This window comes from Ursus maritimus, unplaced genomic scaffold, assembly GCF_017311325.1.
Source record: "Ursus maritimus isolate PB19 unplaced genomic scaffold, ASM1731132v1 scaffold_2, whole genome shotgun sequence".
Classification (NCBI taxonomy): domain Eukaryota; kingdom Metazoa; phylum Chordata; class Mammalia; order Carnivora; family Ursidae; genus Ursus; species Ursus maritimus.
In genome coordinates, this window is record NW_024424452.1 from 31,643,815 (window position 1) to 31,665,619 (window position 21,805).

The window sequence follows — 21,805 nt, forward strand, 5'->3', positions numbered from 1 at the left end:
CCTGGGGGATTCTAAGGGCTAAGAACCTTCAGGAAATAAGTCACTTGCTGTGCTCACTTCAACAGCACGTATAATAAGTCACTTACTTAACCTTTCAGTCTTGGCTCTTCATCTGTTAAATGACATTTAGAGCTTGGGTCCCCCCCAACTGCCTGCCTGAATTTTAATCACACCTCCACCAGTTAATTGCTACTTACATGTCCTACGTCCCTCTACACCTTGGTCTCCTCCTCTGTACAACAGAGGCAATAATCATGCCTACCGCCTAGAGTCACTGTGAGAATTCAGTAAATGATGCATGGAGAGTGCTCAGCACATGATAAGAGCTGCATAAGAGTAAGCTATCATGCTCGTTGTTACTCCGCGGCTCACACACAGAATGAGGACTGACGGCAATGTGCTGAGGCTCCCAACACAGGCTCCCATTTCAAATCTAGGTCTCTCTGCCCTTTCTCTGGTGCTCAGCCAAATCTTCCGTGGGAAAGTTCCCAGGGAACCGCGGCAGGGCAGACAGAGCCTCTGGAGTTCACCTCCAAGCAGCCGGCAGAGAAAGCCTCTGATTCCCACAGTCTTGCTGCCTGCCAGCCGGGAAGAGTTAATACTGCAGTATTCCCAGCCTGGGCTCCAGAGACACAGGCAGCAAGCAAGTCAAGGGTTTGAATACGCTTCTGTCTGTTCATTACTATTGTCATGGCCCCCTGGCCTGTGCACTACGCTTTTTAACCAGAGACCCGACAGCTATACAGTCTGGGCCCAGTGAAGAGAGGTGCCATGTTGGACACCAGACAGAAAGTGAGAGAGCACAGACACTCTGGAATGTGGAAATAATTATTCATAGGCAAAAAAAAAAAAAAAAAAAAAGATGCTACTTTCTTCTTGGTCTCAAGGAAGTCTCTCCTGTCTCTGACAAGGATGGATGGATGCAAGAGAAAGGATGTGGTCTTGTACTCAAAAGAAGGGCTTGGTATTAATCATGTTTTTTTTTTTAATTCTATATTTTTGATGTTTTGACATCTTGGAGCCTTGCTGATTCAGAAGGCATGGACCCTCCCAGGGTTAGCTGGTTCCTAAAGGTAGCAAACGAGTCGCCTTCAAGCACACATTCCACAGGCAAACCAGCCAGTCCAGACCCCATCCACCAACCACCTTCTTTATTCAGGCTCACACTCCCTCCCGGCCACCATCTCTGGCCCAAATCACTCCGGGACTGGGTACCAGACACCTGGGGGCAGTCCCTATGCCCCAGAGCCCACTGAAACTATTCCAGCTAGCCAACCGTAAGCCTGGTTCCCCTACTGCACCAAAATGGATTCTAATCCAGTTAAGTACAGGCATCTTTTATCACTGTCCCAATCTTTCCATCTACAAAATAGAAAAGTCCCCTCCTGTCGGGGATGGGGTAAGGTTTAAAATGGATATAACATGCTCTGCACTATGCCTGGCACATGGAGGGGTTGGGGTGGATGACCCCCCCCAGATCCCCACTAAGGAAAGGGGGGAGTAGGGGATGTGAGGAGGCATGGAGGGAAGTGAAGGGCCTCAGAGGCAGGGGCTGCTGACTCTTGCATACATGCAAGAAAGAGACATCTGAGAGGAGCCCTGGGATGCCCCGAATCTGTGACAAAGAGGGGTCCTCCCTGCGAGCCCCCAGCCTGAGACCACAGCCAACACCTCCTCCCCGCCTGGAAGGAGCCCCAGGCCCACCATTAGGATGTGAAAGGGGGGAGGAGATACAAACATCCCCACGTAATCACCTAGAAAAGTCCTAACGTTCCACAGAATCACCTCTCTGGTCTCAGTTTTCTCATCCCTGGAGTGAACCATAAAATACGCAACTGCTTACATCACAGAGACACTGCGGGTCCCAGAGACAACAGGTGCAAAATCAATGTCTTTGTCAACTGCAAAGTGCCGCACAGAGGAGGGGGTAAGCTGGCACCTTGTAATGGAGCATTCTGCCTTCCCCAGACGATCCTCAGGTTTTGACAGTTCCAGACGCTCACTTCAACACCCGAAAATTCAACTGTCTTTTATGTGCACTGTCTCAGACCCATAAACGCTCCAGAAACCATCTGCCCACGCTTGGCATTCATCTGCTTTCAGACCATACCGCAAGCCCATTTTTACGAATTAGGTCTTTCTGACACCTGGAATGTTCATCAACCAACCACCTAAAAATGGCACAAAGGCATCAGCCACAGCTTAATCATGTGGCCCCTAGCAGATGCCCGGAAATACCGGATTAACTGGACTGAGTCCCAGACATGCCCCATAATCCACTAGATTCCTTGGTTTGACAAAGTCCACAGAGGAAATATCTGTTTAAAAAAAAAAAAAATCAGGGGCGCCTGGGTGGCTCAGTCTGTGAAGCGTCTGCCTTTGGCTCGGGTCATGATCCCGGGGTCCTGGGATCGAGCCCCACATCGGGCTCCCTGCTCAGCGGGAAGCCTGCTTCTCCCTCTCCCTCTGCTGCTCCCCCTGCTTGTGTTCTCTCGTTCTCTCCCTCTCTTTCTCTATCAAATGAATAAATAAAATCTTTTTTAAAAATTTAAAAAATCAAAAAACCAGAGGAAAGCCAAACCAAGAATGCCTGCTCTTGAAACTTAGGAGAGCCACAAATATCTCCCTGTGCTTACAAACTAGAATGGCAACATGGAGAGCAGAGCAGAAGCAAAATGTATAAAATACATCTTTCCATCCACGCCTACATGCAGGTGCACACGGGCATACACAAACGCGCACACACCCCCCACAGTACAGAGAGGAGCACCCTGGGGGAAAAAATCCTCGAGCTCCCAGAGTTATTGCAGTTGTGATTAGTTGAATCAAGATGAGGTCATAGTTTCGGGTGCCTGGGTGGCTCAGTTGGTTGACTTAGGACTTCCGGCCTCCAGAACTGTGAGACGGCACATTTCTGGGGTTTTTTAAGCTGTTCAGTGTGTGCTGATTTGTTACGGAAGCCACAAGAAGCAGATACACCTCGCAGTGCAAAAAGTCAGGACTTCTGGTCTCCCTGACATGGCGCATGCTGTACCCTCCACCCGGAAAGCCCATTTCTCCCTTAATCCACCCAAAAAATTCTACTTAATTTTTCAAGGTACAAATGTGATGTCACTTTGTCCAGGAAACCTTCTCTGACCACCGACGCTCCCCCCAGCACCACAGCTCTTAGGCAATTCCACAGCTGCATCACTGGTCCCAAGGTGGGACAACTGTCTGTCTCAATGGAGAGTCACTGTTCACTGCTCTGCGAGCTCATGGAGGCCGGGGAACTCATCTATTCGTAACAGCGTCCCCTGGACCCGCAAAGGACCGCTCATCACCAGAATTCAGCGATGTTCTTGATTAAATAGCTTGTCTTAGCTGTAACTAGAATATTTTTTTCTCCTCTTGTAAAGGAGGGATCTGAAGCAAATATGACAAAATGTTGACATCTGTTAACTCCAGAGGGTGGGTACACGGGTGTCATATTATTTCCTGTGCTTTTCTGAAGATCTGAAATATTGCATAACGGAAATGTTCTCAACCTTAAAAACAGAATGTAGCAGGCTATCTTGGGACACTACCAGTCCATTAGAGCCTGGTTGCTATTGGAAAGGGCCTTTCTAGTTCAAAACATGGCCTTCCAACACAATTTTAGAACGCAGCCCACTCGTGTGTATGACGAGGAGTAGTATTTCTTGAGTACCTGTTATGAATTCCTTACTAGTGGTGGGTCTTGTTTCCATTGCTACCACGATCCTATGAGATTATAGGACTGCTCCCTCTGAACTGGGGCTTGCCCAAGGTCATACAGCTGTTAAGTGTTGGATCTGGGTTTGATAGTGAGTCTGCGTTGAGTCTGAGCAAAAATTTACAGTCTTCACGATGTCCCAGTCACACATCAGCTTATTTCAGCCACACAACAACCCCGTGAGACAGGTCCTGTTATTATCATCGTCCCATTCTGTGGGTGAAAAATATAAGGCACGGAGAAAATGAGAGCACCCCAGTGGCACAGCTCATCCTTGGTGGGGCCAGGATTCAAACTTGTGCAGACTGGTTCCCAAGCCTGTGCTTCTTCCCTCTGGGGTTTCTCCCACCGTGGAGAACACGCTACTGCTCCTCCAGCAAGGGCCGCCAACACCAGAGATGATGCCCCCCAGCTCCTAGAGGTCTCTGGAGGTCACCACATCCTAGGTTCTGCCTCCAAACCCGGGGCAGAGGGCTATAGACAGGAGTCTATGCATGTGGGTACTTACAGAGGAAAACCACCCAGCAACGAGCTCTCAGTCCTTCTCTGCTTACAGTCCCCCGTGTGAGCACATTCCCAGACTGCAGAGGAAAGAAAGAGAAGGGACTACCCCAGATCTTTCCCACGTTCCTGCCTGCTTCCTTCCGTGCCTTCTCTCCACGCATCTCGTGGAGGGCGCTGTGTTAGGTTTCACTCCCTCACACTTCTAAGGGCTGCAACCTGTATTAAAATTAAAGAAGCCTAATATTCTAAAACGTTCTAAATTAACCCTGCAGGTCAGCAGCAATAGTTCATAATTCTCAACCACACTCCATCCCTGCTAGGGATTTAGGCCGACTGGACTGCATGCCCAGACACGGGGCCTAAAGACTTCCCTTTGGTGCCTTCTATTGGTCTTACTAGTGACTTTAGGACATGCCTGCTAACTCTGCCCTTCTTGAAATACAGCCTTTAGTCACCAAAATAAAGACCTAGAATCCCCTCTGGCATGAAAAGATTGAGATCACAAAAAAGAGATTGCTTTCAGAAGCTTCAAGAGAGAAGGAAGCATCAGGAGTCGACGCTAACCACGGTGTGGTTAAGAATCCGACTCTGGAGAATGTGGTCGTCATAGTCTTTGAATTTGAGAGGAGGCTCTGTGATTTATATAGACTCAAGCCGAAAGGTGTCCCTTTAGGCAAACTTGAAGTTCACTTGGCTCTCGCCCAGAAAAGTGACTTGACTTCACAGCGATAACATTTCCAGAATTACTTCCAACCAGCTCTGTCTTTTTTTTTTTTTTTAAGATTTTATTTATTTATGTGATAGAGAGACAGCCAGCGAGAGAGGGAACACAGCAGGGGAGTGGGAGAGGAAGAAGCAGGCTCCCAGTGGAGGAGCCCGATGTGGGGCTCGATCCCAGATCGCTGGGATCACGCCCTGAGCCGAAGGCAGACGCTTAACGACTGCGCTACCCAGGCGCCCCCCAACCAGCTCTGTCTTATCCCGGTTATTCCTAGGTCACATGAGAGATGGCAGCTGCCACGGGAACGGTCTATGGGCACAGAAGAAACCCGTGTGCATCAGAGAAACCCTACCCCCTGACAATGACCTCTAACTGACCATGACAAAAGTCTCTGAGGATTTTTTGGACGTATTGAACCAGCCCTTCAAAAAGTGTCAGAAACTTTCATCAATACCTTCTTCCCCAGAAAGAACCACTCTTCTGATTTCTATCACCTTCAATTACATGCTTGAGGGAACTTTCTGGGGAAGGCAGAAATATTCCATATGCTGTCCTGCTCTGGGCTGTGGGGGCACAGGTGTATACATATGTAAACATTCACTCAGCTACATACTAAGACGTGTACATTTTACACACGGTGTCTCTTGATTTAAGTTGTTTTTGTTTTTTAAAGGAGGGAGATGGGTAATCATCCTCAGGCCAAAGATCATACAAAGGCTAGAAGGTGAAAAATTTCTAGAAACATTTCCATATTGCTGAAAGAAGGTGACTGAGGGTGAAGTGTGCAGACATGGTGCCACGTCCAAAGAAAGCCCGGTTGCCACAGGTCGAAATTCTGGATTTCTGTGTCGCTTTTTACAAAGTCTACAAGGCAAGCTTCTGACCTCTGAGAGCTGCCAACCAGAAAGGACCCATGGAGTCAATCTCTTGGAGACATCCATCCATCAAAGTGCACAAGGAAATATGACAAGACACAGGGTGAGAAAAATGCTGGTGCAACGACTCGGGGCGGGGAGGAGACGGGGACAGGTGACCCTCTCACTACGCGTTTCTCCAACGGGGTGCCCGTCGTGACCGTGACAGAGGGCAGCTGTCCCCACGTGGGCAGGCAGAGGGAGCTCAGGGGGAAAGCTAATGGATGTGTGTTCTCGTCCCATCGTACTAGAGCCTTCTCCACAGCACGTAACAACCCAGCCAGTGTCTCCTCGTCAGGAACTCTAGCTGCTCAACCTGGCTCGTCTCCTCCTCACTGTGAAGTGGCAGAGCAGCCTTTTTAATTAACAAGTCGTGTCTCTATCCCACTGTACGTTTATTTCACTGCTCAACGCACCAACCAGGTGCCTTCAGGGAAAGAGAATTTTAAGAAGCTGGGAAGGGGGGTGAGTGGGGAGCTGTTAAAGGGTGTCAAATGAACAGGTGCAGGCTTGTTAGTCATGGAGAATGCATAAATCTTTGAAATTAATTTCACTGATGGTTCATTTTTCATTAATGTTTCCCTGGCCATAAAAAAGTAACACTCTATTCTCCTGCACCCCAGGGGACACAGACACGTTCTTGGAGAGAGGGCCAGACTCAAACACTATACATATGTTCTCCGAGAAGGACCCCTGGGTCATTTCGGTGAGGGGCACGACCCCCTGGGAAGGGAGACAGCTGCGGGAGAACCCTGGAGCAGGAGGGACAGATGCAGGTGCAAGGTTCCATCAGGCCACCTGCCAGCCGGGGGACGAGAGCAAGTCATAGCCTGTCTGATCCTCGGGGCTTCCCAGGGAAGGGGAAGGAATAACACCACACAAGACTGTTGTCAAAGGGAAATAAAGCAAAGTAGAGGGTGGAGTGCTTAGTAGACTAAGTGCTGAGTGTGTATGTATTAGTTAAGGTTTGGCTTCTGTGCATGCTTGATTTTGGTGGATAATAAAAAACCGACTCTGGCCAAAATTAGGGTAATTTTTCAAAAAGAAAGAAGAAAATGTAATTGGAAGGATCCAAGGACAGCCAAGGAATTGGGGGAACCTAAGCTCATTTATCCTTAGTCTCATTCATTCATTCATCTCTCCATCCAGTAAGTACAGGGGACCCCCTTATCCTCAGGGGGTACGTTCCAAGACCCCTAGCGGATGCCCAAAAGCGCAAACAGCACTGAATCTTACATAGAGTATGTTTTTTCCTATACACACATACCTACAAGAAAGTGTAATTTATGAATTGGGCAGTCAGAGATGAACCACAATACCTACTAGCAAAATAAAATAGTTACAACAATGTAGTGTACTAAAAGCCACCTGAATATGGCCTATTTCAAAATATGATTGTCCTGTACTCTCCCTTCTTCCTGTGATGACGTGAGATGATACAAAGCCTCGCGAGAGGTGGTGAGGTGAGAATGATGTAGGTACTGGGACGTAGCACTAGGCTACCGCCGACCTTTGGGTGATGTGTCAGGAGGAGAAACATCTGCTTCCAGACCGCATTCGACCACGGGTAACCAAACCACAGAAAGCAAAACCACGAATAAGGGGGGACTAGTGTACTTTACACAGTCCTACTGGGTGCCAGATAGAATTTTAGGTGAACAGGATTTCTGCATATTCTGAGCAGTCTGATAAAGATTTTAGAGAATTAAACAGGTCATGATAATGTTTCTTAGGAAGAGTGATCATGGGGTACACAGAGATGGTCGATGGGAGCACAAGGGAAAGCTCTGTATCAGTCAGCTACTACTGTGTATCAAACATTCCCAGAGACACACAGTACTAAGTGATTGTTTTCGTGCTCAGCTGGGGCAGCTCTGCTTCAAGCCACGGGGCTACAAGGGCTTGCACGGACTCTGCTCCACAGGTCTCCCACTCCTTGGGACCCCACAAGTACCCAGAGCATGCTTTTCATGGCCATGATGTCAGAGGAATTTTAAATTATAAAACCTATGAAGGAAATGCAGCGTATTTTCTCTTTCAAGTGTGCACAGTGGAAACAACAAAGCATTGCCGAGTGGAGCTGGTAGGGCCCTGCTTGATCCATAATGACCCATTTACATGTCACTGATCTACCCCACTTCACCAGCTTAAAGCACAAAACGAGGTCACCGGTCTTTTTAATATTCAAATGAAATTACTCCGGGGGCAGAAACTGGTTCAACCTTTTTGGAGGACAACTGGATAATAATACCTCCCCAAATTTTAGAAGCGCTTACCTTTGAACTCAGGGATTCGACTTCCAGGAATCTGTTCTACAGAAATCCTTGCACGAATACGAAAAGATCTACCTGGTTGTTAAAATATGTTTGTTGCAGCATTATAGGGAAAAGCTGCAGAAGGAACGGCAGCAACCTGATTGTCAATTAACAGGGGACTGGATGAAAAGAGTCAGGTGGATACAGATGTTCTTATTTTGGGAAACCTTCAAGACACCTGGGCAGCGTAAGGGAGAAGCACCGGACCACACACACAGCACAATGACATGTATATTCAAAAATACACGACCTGTATCTATTTATACCTACAGATATGTCCATGTCTTTATCCAAACCTGTCTCCACACACACATATATGTATCTATGTCCATTGCTTATCCAGCTACATTTGTATCTGTGTCTGTGACTGTATCTCTATGCAGATTCATGTAACAGTCAAGAAAGGAAGTATTATTGGGCACCTGGGTGACTCAGTTGGTTGAGCGTCTGCTGTCGGTGATGATCTCGGCGTCCCGGGATGGAGTTCCACGTCAGGCTCCCTGCTCAGTGCAGAGCCTGCTTCTTCCTCTCCCTCTCCCTCTGCCCCTCCGGCCTGCTCGTGCTTCCTTACTCTCTCAAGTAAATAAAATCTTAAAAACAAAAAAAGAAAGGAAATATTACCAACAGACAAGGTGAAGGGGCACCTTCCACTTCTGACTCCAAATGTTTCTGTGTTATTGTTTTTCATATATTTGAAGAGTAGTGACATCGTCTTCAAAATTCAGATGACCCTGAGCCCCATCATGTGTCCAGGGGAGCAGGTCCTTCTTTCCTGCCTCCCGGTCTCTCAGCCATGATCACACCCAGGGATGTCAGTCCTGGCCTGGGTCACGGGAGAGACAGAACTGGGAACAGGGGTAGGGACAGTGGAGGATTTGTGTAGGCACACCCCAACCTGAGACCTGGCCGCCCCCCAGCCCAGTGCCAGCTGTCTCCTCACATGTCTGAGGCATGGAGTGCTCTCAACACAGAATTACTTTTCCTGCATACCGAAGGCTGCAAACTGGGGTCCTTCCACTACACGGTGCATGCACGCACACACATGCGCGCGCATACACACACGTGCATCCCATTGCTAGGGCCGGTCTCGGAAGCAGGCTCTGCTAGGGAAATGCAAGTGCAAGCCGCTCAGCTGGGACGTGATCCCCGGAAACACAGGGAGGAGAGAAAAGAAGGAAGGGCAGTCTGTGCAGGCTGTGCTCGTCCACAGGTCATGCCGCGGGGGGGGGGGCTGCACCTCTCCGCCACCCTCTGGGAGACGGAGCACCCTCCAGGGTATTTATCCGCCAACTCCCATCCACCCCTGCTAGAAGGATGTCTTGTGAGGGTAGGAGCGTGTGGCAACTCCCCCTTCGAGTCTCCCGTGACCACTGTAACGAATTCCCACGAGCGGGGGCTTCAACAGCAAGCATTTACTATCTCTGAGCCTGGAGGCTGGAAGTCCCAGATCCAAGTATGGGCAGGGCTGGGGCCTTCTGAGGTGGGGCGGGGGGCAGGAGAATCTGCTCCAAGCCTCTCTCCTGGCGTCTGGGGGTGTGATCCCATCTCTGTGTCCAGATCTCCCGCTTTTATAAGGACACGGTCATAGCGAATTAGGGCTCACGCCAGTGACCTCATCTAAACTCGATATCTGCAAAGTGCCTATTTCCCCGGGGGGCTTAGGGCTTCCACATCTTTCGTGGGGGACACAATTCAACTCACAACATACCCCCAACACTTCCAGCCACGCTCAGGCCAGCGAGGAAAACCCTGCACAAAGTCTCCGTTGTCACAGGTACTCACAGACGGCGGCCGCTGGGGCCAGGGGGCACGGGGCAGGACACCAGCAGCTCCGCCAGAGCCTCTGAGCTCGCGAGACCTCGTCTCCTGGCTGCACTTCCCACGCAGAGCAAATTGGGTGAAAGCCGAAAAGGCCTGCAAGCCGTCAAGCATGACTACAAGATTAAGTGTCGTGCCTTAAAACCCAAACCCAAGTGCACGTGGGGGCGCGGCGGGGGCGCGGCGGCGGCCGGCTCAGCTGCAGGCCGTGATCTGGGAAGATGAGCCTTCCTAATGGCTCTCCAGATTATTTCATTAAACGTTGCAGTGATGTCTGCAGCTGAACCCGAGTCGTGCTGGGAAGGCCATTAGGTTAATCAAAATACGAGGACAGCTGGCCATCTACTCTCAATTAACAAATTAGGTCCTGCTGCCTACTCAGCAAAACTGAGAGCAAACCAATGACCCTTGGGGCGTTCAGACGGCTCAGAGCACCCCTCCATCCCTGACAGCCGATCCAAACTTAAAGGAGGGATATTCTCGCTGTAAGCAAATCAGAAGAGCTCCAAACCAGCTGGTTTCCCACCAAACTACCTGCCAGACTCTAACAGGTGTTCTCCTGTCTTTCCTGGGCTAGAACACAAGCTCCATGGGGGACCGCACCCCATCCTGGTTTACCCAGGACCGAGGAGTGTCCTGGGACACCGGACATTTGGTCACTCCAGCTGCATGAAAGCAGGGACTCGGTCTATTTTGTTCAAGGCCGTATCCCCAGAGCTCCAGTGCCTGACACGTAGTTGACGTTAAATAAATGTTAATTGAGGGAAAACAGGAACGAACAAATGCATGAATGAGTCTGCCCGGTCTGCAATCCTACAAGGTAACCGACAGCCTGGAGTATACTCTTTCATGCTTTGCTTTTGTTTATGCCCCCCCCCCACACCACACATACAAATGAGCACACACATAATATGGAGGCTCTGTTTCCTCAAAAGAAAAAGAGAAAAAGGAATCCCGTCGCGGACATGAATCTGCAATTTGCTTTATCACTTAACAATATATAGTACATCTCTTAGGTCACTGCATAGAGATCTGCCTAATTCTTTTTACTGGTTCGTGATGTTGCACAATCACGATTGTGAATCGTGATTATTCACCTATTGGTAAAGTTGTTTTCAGTTATCGCCACGGCACACAACACACCAATACAATATCTTTGCACACATATTTTAACATTCTGGCCATTTCGTTTGTACCAGATAGGTTCCTAAAGGTCAAGGGGACTGAGTGTACTTTAAACAGACATCAGGGCTGACCTTAGGACGACACAGAGAAAGGTCACGGAGCCCATCGCAGCCAGGCTATGAGGGAAGAAGTCTAGTAGCTCAGCTACTAGTGTCGCACATCCATTTCCCCAGCTCTCCCCCAGCAGTGGGATTAATTATTCCCTGGAGATGCAAAGAAGAATATGATACGGCCTCTGCTCTGGAAAAATCCCATAGGGCAACAGACAGGAGCAGAGAAAGGGAGCCATCATGTGCTGAACTCCCTTGGGGCACCCAGTATTGTTCTAGGTGCTTCTAAGCACCAGATGTTTTGTTCAATCTTCAAACAATTTTGCAGGGCAGGAAAGATAATCTCAATCCTCCAGAATATGAGCTTCCTGTGGGCCAGGAAAGGGGCGTGCCTTGCCCAGAGTCAAACAGCCAGCAAGTGAGAAAGCTGGGATTTGAACCTGAGTCTGGCTGACCCCAAAACCACTTTTCACTATTCCATTGGGATTGACCTTTGTTATCTTGGAACCAACCTCAGGTGCTGGTCCCAACCCCAGAGGGCCTGATGCATTTAGTCTAGGGTATGGTTCCCACCCCCACCCCCATCTCCACCCCATCAAGGCTTGAAAGTCAAGGTGTTCCAGTGTGCGGCGAGGCTGAAAACAGCTACAGGTCCCCCGTGGTTCAGACTCACCTGGAGGGCTTGTCAGGGGTCGGCTGCTGGCCCCCAACTGCAGTGTCTAATGCAGGGGTCCCAGGGGTGGGGTCTCCTAGTGGTGTTGATGCTGATGATCGGGATCCATGCTTTGGAAACACTGCCCTACACCATGGACCCATCTGCGATCTTTCCTCCCTAGTTTGCAACCAGGGTCATGAAGAATCACAGAGCAGACCATATTCAGCACCAGCCCAGACAGTGCAGGAAGCTGCTGCGGGTTTTCAGACATTTTTGCCTCTCGGCTTTCTTTGGGGTTTGCAAGGCTAAGAGAGCATCATCGGTGAGTCCTCAGTGCCCACACCGGCCCATCTGACCATTTTCTTTCTGCCTGCTGTTTGCCGTGTGCTTCCTGGGCCGGCCTGTAATTAAAGAAAGCCCTGTCTTATTTTTTCCCCACTAATCCCTCCATGAACACATCCGTACACACCAGAGGGAGCGCTTGCTGGAATTCTGAAACACTGAAACCCCAGGATGACAGCCCCTTGCAGCATGGGCTGTCATTTTACTGCATTTCCAGGGCCAGGGGGCTGCACCTGCGGCTAGCTCCGGGCAGCTCATCCCTGTACCTCCCTCTGCAAAAAGAGCCCAGATTCAGTGGGCAGGAAAGACACTCGGAGGTCATCTGGGCCATCCCCAGCATGTCCGACCTCCCTGGCGGGGCGCCGCCAACGAAGCTTCCCGGCTGCCCAGACACGCAGAGGAAAGCGGTCCCCCAGCGCCCCCTGCTGGCTGAGTTGGGAATGACGGAGAAGCAAGTACTTTCAGAATTGGAGGAACTTCAAGATCTCCCTGACTCCTCTGGTACGATGCAAATTCCCCTGGAAGGGGCTTCTGTCTTTCCAGAATTATCTTCGGTACCTGCAACATGCCTGCCGTTCGCATACATATTCCCAACCAATAGCCACAATCCTCTAAGAGGTAGAAAGACGGTCCCAGTCATTCACCAGACGTTGGCTGGGGCTACAAGGCGTCTGCCCTCGTGTGAGGCATGGAGAACATAAAAGACATTGTACTTTGGAGAAACTCAGTCTAACCCACAGGTCGGCAAACTACGGCCCAGGGGCCACATCGAGCCCACTGGGTTTCTGAGCAACCCACAAGGAGATATGACTTTTACATTTTTTTTTTTAAAGATTTTATTTATTTATGTGACAGAGAGACAGCCAGCGAGAGAGGGAACACAGCAGGGGGAGTGGGAGAAGAAGAAGCAGGCTCATAGCAGAGGAGCCCGATGTGGGACTCGATCCCGGTACGCCGGGATCACGCCCTGAGCCGAAGGCAGACGCTTTAACGACTGCGCTACCCAGGCGCCCCGACTTTTACATTTTTTAATTATTTTAAAAATCAAAAGAGTATACTTACCATGCTGAGAGCACGGAGTAATGTATAGAATTGTCGAATCACCATATTGTACATCTGAAACTAAGCACACTGTATGTTAACGGTACTGGAATTAAAATTTTAAGCTTAATTTTAAAAATCAAAAGACTATTTCGTGGCCTGTGAAACAAGCTCAGAGAGGTCACTCAACTTACCTAAGGCCACACAGCTAAGAGGCAGCAGAGCTGGGTTCGAACGCAGATCTGTCTGACTCCAAAACTCACGTTGATTCTACTCCCCCAGGTCGCCTCCAGGCTCACAATCTCAGCATCTCCTCCCATTTGACAGAGGAGAAAACGTGGCTCATCGAGCTCGGGTGACTTGTTCGCACGGCTCTCAGCCGGTGAGTGATGAGGAGGGACTCGAACCCTGGCATCTGCCTGCAAACGCAGTGCTCCATTCTAGACTGCAACTCCTGGCTCTGGAAGGGACTGATTCTCTGCAGCTGTGACGCCCAGGAGTCACACCGAGAGGGAAGGAAGTTACGGATTTCACGTTTTTCTGCAGGGCTCACTCCTGCCAGTCCCAGATTGATGGTTCTTCTGCAAAATGGGTATAACCCTCCCATGCAGTGGTGTTTAAAGTGTTCCCCAAGAAAAGTGCCCCGGGGGCCGCCAGAGGTCATGTGAGAATAAGGACGCCAGACAGAGGAACCAGGCAGCCCCTCCCACAGCATCCAACCCCCAGAACAACCCTGCTTTCCTGAAACATATATAGAGGAGGTTCCCCCTGGAAAATTCAGCTGTGCGGTTAAGGAAATAAAGCTTGCGGATCACCACTCGGATGAGGGCTACGTCATTCTGAGATGGCTCCAGGGTCCCGGAGCTGAGTGAACGGGCTCCAGCCGCCACTGACCCAGCAGCTTGAATGGCAGAGATATATCCCCTGGAGGCTGGAAGTCCAGGGGCAAGATCCCCGCAGGCTGGTTTCTTCTGCAGTCTCTCTCTGTGGCGTGTAGATGGACATCAGTGTGTTTCCTTGGCATTCTCCTTCTAAGCACGTCTACGTCCAAATTTCCTCTTCTTATAAGGACACCAGTCATGCTGGATGAAGGCCCACCACAGTGAACTCCTGTTACTTAATTACCTCTCTAAAAACCCCATCTCCAAATACAGCCACATTAGGAGCTGCTGGGAGCTAGGACTTCTGCATATAAATGAGGCGGGGGTGGGGGGACACCATGTAGCCCAGCACACAGCGTTAGGGCACCTGGCTCCTCTGTCTGTCCTGCAGAGTCAGGGACAGGAGGGACTGCAAGGAGGGAAGACGGCCCAGAGTTCACTCCAAGGGGAGGGAGGGCTGACAAGGGCTGGAGCAGGGCCCAGTGTGGCCACCCTGGATCCTCCCAGCCTGCCAGGCACCCAGACTTTGGTGGCCAGAATTTATCACTGCAGTCACCACGGTAATTGGAGAGAAGCAAGCTGTCAGGGGCAGGACCCAAGGATGATATTTCAGTAGCGACTCCCCCTGCACAAGCCCCCCCATGCTCTGTGAGATATCACCCCAGGACCCCCAGCCCCCACTCTGGGCCCTGCAGAGGGGGATAGTGGTCCATCTGAGAGGCTTTTCAAGGTCGTCTGTCTGAGCCAGCTGCCCTGGGCACCCGGGGAGAGCTAGGGGGAGCACCTCTACAACCCTTGCAGGGCTTGGGCCTCCCGCCCAGGCTTCCCTGCACAATGCAGCCCCCTGGATGGCCCACTCCAGTTCTAGTGGCACCGATCTGGTGTGGGGCCAGACATCTGCTCACTCACTTAACCTCAGTGTCCTTGTCCCTGAAGTGGGGTGTGAGCATCCACGACACCAGGTGTAGCCCAGAGCAGGGGCTCTGGGACAGGGGAGGGAAGGGGGGCCAGCGGTGGCCTGGGAGGACGGTGTCAGGATCTCATCCGGTGTTACTCTAGGACAGAGCCCCCACGCTGCCAGCCCAGCCCATCCTGAAATGCCTGGCTGTTTCGTTACCCTCTGTGGCATGTGCACACTTCATCATTGGAATTTACTTTGAGGATTTTAATAAAAAGGGGATCTTCCGTGAGCTCCAACTGATATCCCCAAAGTAGAAAGGCTCAGAGCAACGTGGGTTACTCTTTCTTCCCCAGCAAATTACACAGAACACCAGCGTGAAGTCCAATTCTTGAACATTCCATATTCCTGTCCTCTTGGAGAAGGGTTTCAGACGGGACACAATGACCTATGCTTGAATGGGGGCCACACCCAAGATGGGAAATGCATTAACTGCTAACCAGGTGGTGGAAAGCCTGTATATGGAGAGGCCATCGGCCAGTACTGACGCCGACGGAGGCATCAGTTGTGAATCAAATTCACACTACACATGGTCAGCGCACTGCATGCTGGGTGCGTCCCACACATGAATGCTGACCCTCAATCCACAGCCCAGTGAGGGGTAGGGTGGCCCACCCTGGGGCAGGCAATAAGGGGCCGCATCGTCTACACAGAACTTAAAAGCAAGAATAAAACCACCTCCAAGCTGGACTGCTCTTTACCCTCACCAGGCGAGCCCTGACATCCTCTTCCCCCAAAACACCTCTCATTGGTCTAAGTTCTGAACACCTGTTGCAGTTGGCACTGGGTTTTTGTTGGGGATGGGGGGGCGAGGTGGAATGTATTACTGAGGTATAACTGATACACGTTGTATTAGTTTCAGGTGTATCACATAGTGATTCCACAATTCTATACATTGCTCAGTGCTCCATTGCGTAGTAGTAACGTATACATACACTTCAAATCCGCACATTCTTATTACTTACCCTCTCATAAACACTGCATTCTCCAGAAGTTAATTCTGAGAACACCCAGCTACACAACCAAACAGACCTGGCTCCTGCGTCTGTTTGGAGAGAAAATTTCGGGTGGCTGGGCATTCTCGGGGCTCTGTCTGGGTGCAGTGCACATCTCCAACGGGTCCCTGCGTGCAAATGGCAGAGTTAACACACAGAGCGGGGGCTACTCCCATTCTGTCATCCTGTTGCCACATAAGAACTTGGGGGGTTTTTTTGTTTTTTGTTTTTTTAAGATTTTCTTTTTTAATTCATTTGACAGAGAGAGAGACAGCCAGCAAGAGAGGGAACACAAGCAGGGGGAGTGAGAGAGGAAGAAGCAGGCTCCCAGCGGAGGAGCCCAACGTGGGGCTCGATCCCAGAACTCCAGGATCACGCCCTGAGCCCCTGAGCCGAAGGCAGAAGCTTAACGACTGAGCCACCCAGGCGCCCCAGAACTTGGGGGTTTTTGTGTTTACAACTTGGGACCGTGAAAGGATGGGCTCTGTGCGGTGAGCTATTTTTGTTCAGTAAATGCAAATTCCAATTCACACAGGAAACAGTTTAGTGGATTGAGTAACATCTTGAAAATTGAAATGGATGCTTCTCTTTGAGCTGTTAATCCTTTGTTTTTAAAAGAAAGGAAGGAGGGATGGGGAATGGCAGGGCTGGGCAAAATAGGTGAAGGAGATGATGAGGGACAAGTTTCCAGCTGTAAAATGAATGAGTCACAGGGATGAAAAGTGCAGCAGAGAGAATGTAGTCAATAATATTGTAATAACACTACATGGTGACAGATGGCAAATACACTTGTCATGCTAAGCATTTCATAATATACATAAATGTCAAATCTCTATGTTTTGCATCTGAAAGTAATATAATATGTCAACGGTACTTCAATTAGAAATTTAAATTTTAAAAAGATTTTTAATGGTAAAAAGAAAGGACAAATCAAGTGTTTGGGATTGCTACAGACTATCACAGATCATCTTGTCAGTAACGTAATTAATTTACACTGATTTGCACACTTAAAGATGGTCAAGATGGTGCATTTTATGTAATATGTATTTTATGAGAAATATTTAAATGAGTAATGTAATATGACCAAAACCATCAAATTATACATTCAAGTGGGTGAAGTATATGGCATGTGAATTGGATCTGAATAAAGCTGTCAAAAAAAAAAAAAAAGTAAGTGAAGGGTGTTAAAAATGATCCACTCTGGGTGTCATATAAGCCACATATGCCACTGGGCAGTATTTTCCCTATTTTATAGAAGAGGAAACAGAGAGGTGAAGTGATCTGCTTCAGGTCCAGGGGTTTTCAAGGCAACCGTGTCCCCCCGGGGGGACAGCCAGCAGTGTCTAGAAGGGTGTAGTATTGTCACAACTAGGGAGGAGATGCTCCTGGCATCTAATGGGGGGGGCAGGGACACCACAAACACAGAAGCATCCAGACCCAATGTCAATACGCTGGAGTCAGGACAGAGATAAGGAGACGGTGCAGAAACAGGGAGGGACCCAGAGACACAGGGACTGTCGTCATCTGGAGAGAACGAAACCAGCAAAGAACTGGGGGGCATGGGGGTTGACAGGGAAGAGCTCAGTCCAGTGACCCCATCCAAGCCAAGTTCCAAATTTAACAGCCTAACATTTTAAAGATTTGAATAATAACAAAAACGCACTTCAGTGGGGTGCCTGGGTGGCTCAGTCAGTGAAGAGTCTGCCTTTGGCTTGAGTCATTATCCCAGAATCTCCAGATCAGGCTCCCTGCTCAGCAGGGAGTCTGCTTCTCCCTCTGCCCCTCACCCTGCACATGCTCTGTCTCTCATGCTCTCTCTCTCAAATAAATAAGTAAATAAAATCTTTCTTTAAAAACGCACTTCAAGAGAATATATTATCTGTGCCCATCCCAAAGGCTGGCAGTGTTTGCCTGGAGTACTGCCGGAGAAGCAAGTGACCCAAGCTCAGCCACCACTGGGGGCAGGAGAAAAAGTAACCCGCCATCCCTAGGGGGAAAAAATTTAAGTCATTTCTAATAAATAAGCCACTGGATTTTGAAAGGGTGTATTTATTCTGTTTCCAACGGTTTTCAGAGCGCCCGTTCCTGGTCACAAACTAAGCAAACCCAGATGCGGCCCCAAGGACTTCCCAGAAAGCCTCTTTGCAAACCCCCAACAGCCCCAAGTACAAGGCTGAGTTCTCCAAGGCCCCAACACCCAGCATAGTCCCCAAGGCAAAGCAGTGCCCAAAAATGTGTGTGATGTTTCCAATGGCTAAACTTGACCTCTTTGTAGGGCCAAGGTCCTTCCGGCAGCCTCTGTCCCTCTCCGCCTTCACCTTATCCTTTCCACTCCCTGCCCTGTTCCAGCCACACTGGGTTCTGTGCTGTCCCTCAGATCCACCAGGCACATTCCTGCCCCAGGGCCTTTGCACTTCCTCTGTTATCACAACTCCCTCCCTCCCCTTCAGGTCTTTGTTGGAAGGTCCATTTACAAAATTGCCACTTTCTCTCTTCCCGATTCTTTTTTTTTTTTTTTTTTTTTTTTTTTTTTTTTTGCCTATAGCACTTACATCCTCCCAACTTGCTAAATAATTCCCTCCTGAACTTGTTCAATGCCTACCTCTACACAGACTCTAGGGTATCTAGTAAAGGACCCCGATAGATATGTGCTGAATGAAGGAACGGTCTTGAAGCCTCACAACGACTCTCTGTGATAGTAATATCATTGACCCCATTTAAAGACAGGGTCACTTAGCTACGAGTTCCAGAGCCGGATTCCAAGCAAGGCAGGTGTCCCCAAGGTCTTCCTTCTCTACCACATGGCTGTGCAGCCTCCCAGGCAAAGCCTTTCTTCCAAATCCTGTTCTGTCCCTGGGTCCAGGGGACCCTTGGCAGGTTCCCTGTCCTGGACCTGCTCACCCAGAATGCGGGCCATCTGGACCCATTCAGAGATCCCTCAGGGATTCCTGCACTACACATCACGTGCAATTGCTCCCCTCCTGCATGGATAAATGCTGAGCTCAAACTTTTAGAGAGATACCGTGTGGAACGGGGAAAGCCAGAGAGAGCTGGGGGTAGCCCTAGCCTGCCACACAACTGTGGGAGCTCCCTTGAAGAGGGTGGATGTGATGGGCTGAACTGGTTGAGACCAAAAAAGATGTCGAGACCCTAACTCTCCGGACTTTGCAATGTGACCATATATGGGGACATCTGATCAACAGAGGGAACCAGGTTAAGATGAGGCCCTAATCTGGTAAGACTGGCGTCTTTATAAAAAGGAGATATTTGGACATAAAGCTGTGCACAGAGAGAAGATGATGTGAAAGCTCAGAGAGGAGACACGACCCACCTACCAGCCAAGGATCCATGAAGCTGTGGAAGCGAGGAGAGAGGCCTGGGACAGGTCTCACATCCCTCAGTCCTGCCACCACCTTGATTCTGTCCTTCCAGCCTCCAGATCCATGAGAATCAACGTCTGTTGTCTCAGCCAGGAAGTTCATGGTGTTTTGCAGCAGTGGCCTCAGCAAACCATTACAGTGCGTAACCAAATAAAGGTGGGGTTCTCTGGAAAGCTAGGAGACAGAGGGTCACCAAGAGCATTCACTGCAAACACACTCAGGTCCTTTCAAGGCCAACTGCCAACTCGACGCTTGATCCTCGACATGAGGTCCTATGTCTAGGGGAACTTCAGTTCTAGTCTGGAATCCCGATGGCATGTGTCCTGCACTCTGTCTCAGAAATTCTCCTGGCACTCATTCCTTGATTCACTGGTCTCCCCCAGTCCTCATGGCCTCCCCTCAAGACACAGGGCAAGGTGTCTGATCACACACACCTTGCGGACTGTGACGTATTAGATTTTATTTTTTGCCCAAATACTAAGCATGCTTTTATAACAACCAAAAACACTTCGTGAATATGGATGGATGTCTTACGGAGATTGAAAGGATTCCGTACCTGGCTTTCAGGGAAATGCAGCTGAAACCCTGATATGGATTAGCCTAAAGAAAAACAAACAGGTGTAAACCAAGACGAAGAGGAAAATCTTGCCATTTGGGAGAACAGGGATGGACTTAGAGGATATTATGCTAAGTGAAACAAGTCAGAAAGACAAACACCCTGATGATTTCATCTACATGCAGAACCTAAGACGTAAAACGAACAAACAAGGCAAAACAGAAACAGACCCATAGCTATAGGAAAACTGTTGGTAACCAGATGCGGGGAGAGGGTAGGAGGGGGGCGAAATAGGTGAAGGGGATTAAGAGGTACAAAAGTCCAGTTACAAAGTAAGTCTTGGGGGTCTAAGGTATAACACAGGGGATACAGTCAACAATATTGTAGCAACTTTGTGTGGCGACAGATGGTAACCACACTTATCATGGGGATATTTCATAACATATAAAAATCAAGTCAGTGTAATGGATCCTGGAAAGGACTAGGATATGGGAAGACAATCACACTTCCATTTAAAAAAAAAAAAAAAGAGAGAACAAGAAGAGGGAAGATTAGGGGCGCAGGTCTGGCTCAGTCGGTGGAAGGTGTGACTCTTGATCTTGGGGTTGTGAGTTCAAGCCCCACGTTGGCTATAGAGATTACTTAAATAAATAAAAACACTTAAAAAAAGAGTAACCATCTTTTTTTTTTTTTTTTTTAAGATTTTATTTATTTGACAGAGTGAGAGAGAAAGCACAAGCAGGCAGGGCAGGAGGTAGAAGGAGAGGGAAAGGCAGACTCCTCACTGAGCAGAGAGCTTGATGCAGGACTCGATCCCAGGACCCCAAGAACAGGACCTGAGCCGAAGGCAGACACGTAACAGACCGAGCCACCCAGGTGCCCCAAGAGTGATCATCTTCATCTTTCTCTTCTCTTTCCTTTCATCCATTGATAATAAGCCTTGTGACAAATTTCCTTCTCCAATTTGGCTGTCCTTGTTTTACCCCTGGAATTCCTTAGGAATCAAGGTTTGTGTTCTGAAGACTGGCAGCATTTTGCCAAATCAGATAACCTGAGAGTTAAACAGGACCTTAGAACGACATTAATTAGACACAGTAGAATTAAATAGTTGATGAATGAACCATCCACAGCTGACAGGGCACAAAGTTGAACGGGGCCCACTGACTCCTGGAAAACATTCACACTTGTGTTTTAAAACAGAGAAAGCCAAGAAGAATGGAACTAAATTGTTTTGAAAGGCTGCGTTTCAAATGTGGAACAATTGAGCTATGTGTTTGTAAACACAGCTATTTAAAAGAATGTGTGACTTATCTCCCAATTAAAATACTATGCAAATTTGTAAGGCAGGGCTACAACTAGTAAACAGACCAGAGGAGCTCGAATGAAATCATTTCTAGTGGAATCAGTTGTTTCTGATGATGCTGTTTTCTTTTTTGCAATTGTTTGGAACGAAAAAGAAGTTAACGACACAATCTTGGTCGTTTTTTTCTTTGCAGAAGCACTCCTCTCTAGAGCTCTCACTGGAGAGGAGGGACGGTTATTTTACCTGAACGGTGCAGAAGGTATTCATAAAGAGTTTACATTTCCTGAGTGTTTACACTTTGCCGGGTATTGTGATAGGGGAGTTGTATACAATGTCTCATTGAATCTCCCCCAAGAAATCTATGCATTTATTAAGACTAAGTTCAGTTTACAAGTGACAGAGACCTAAAATGACTGTGACCTAAATAAGATACGTTTACTTCTGTGATACAAAA

General features: G+C 48.9%; 1 long non-coding RNA gene across 1 annotated transcript in view; it reads right to left on the reverse strand.

The window, feature by feature from the left end:
- The window catches only part of LOC103668588, a 36,859-nt gene extending 28,152 nt beyond the window's left edge, over positions 1-8,707 (reverse strand). Inside the window, exon 1 of the long non-coding RNA XR_570096.2 lies at positions 8,610-8,707. This is a non-coding gene — a long non-coding RNA (uncharacterized LOC103668588). The remainder of the gene's footprint in view (positions 1-8,609) is intronic.
- Positions 8,708-21,805: the final 13,098 nt, after the last annotated feature.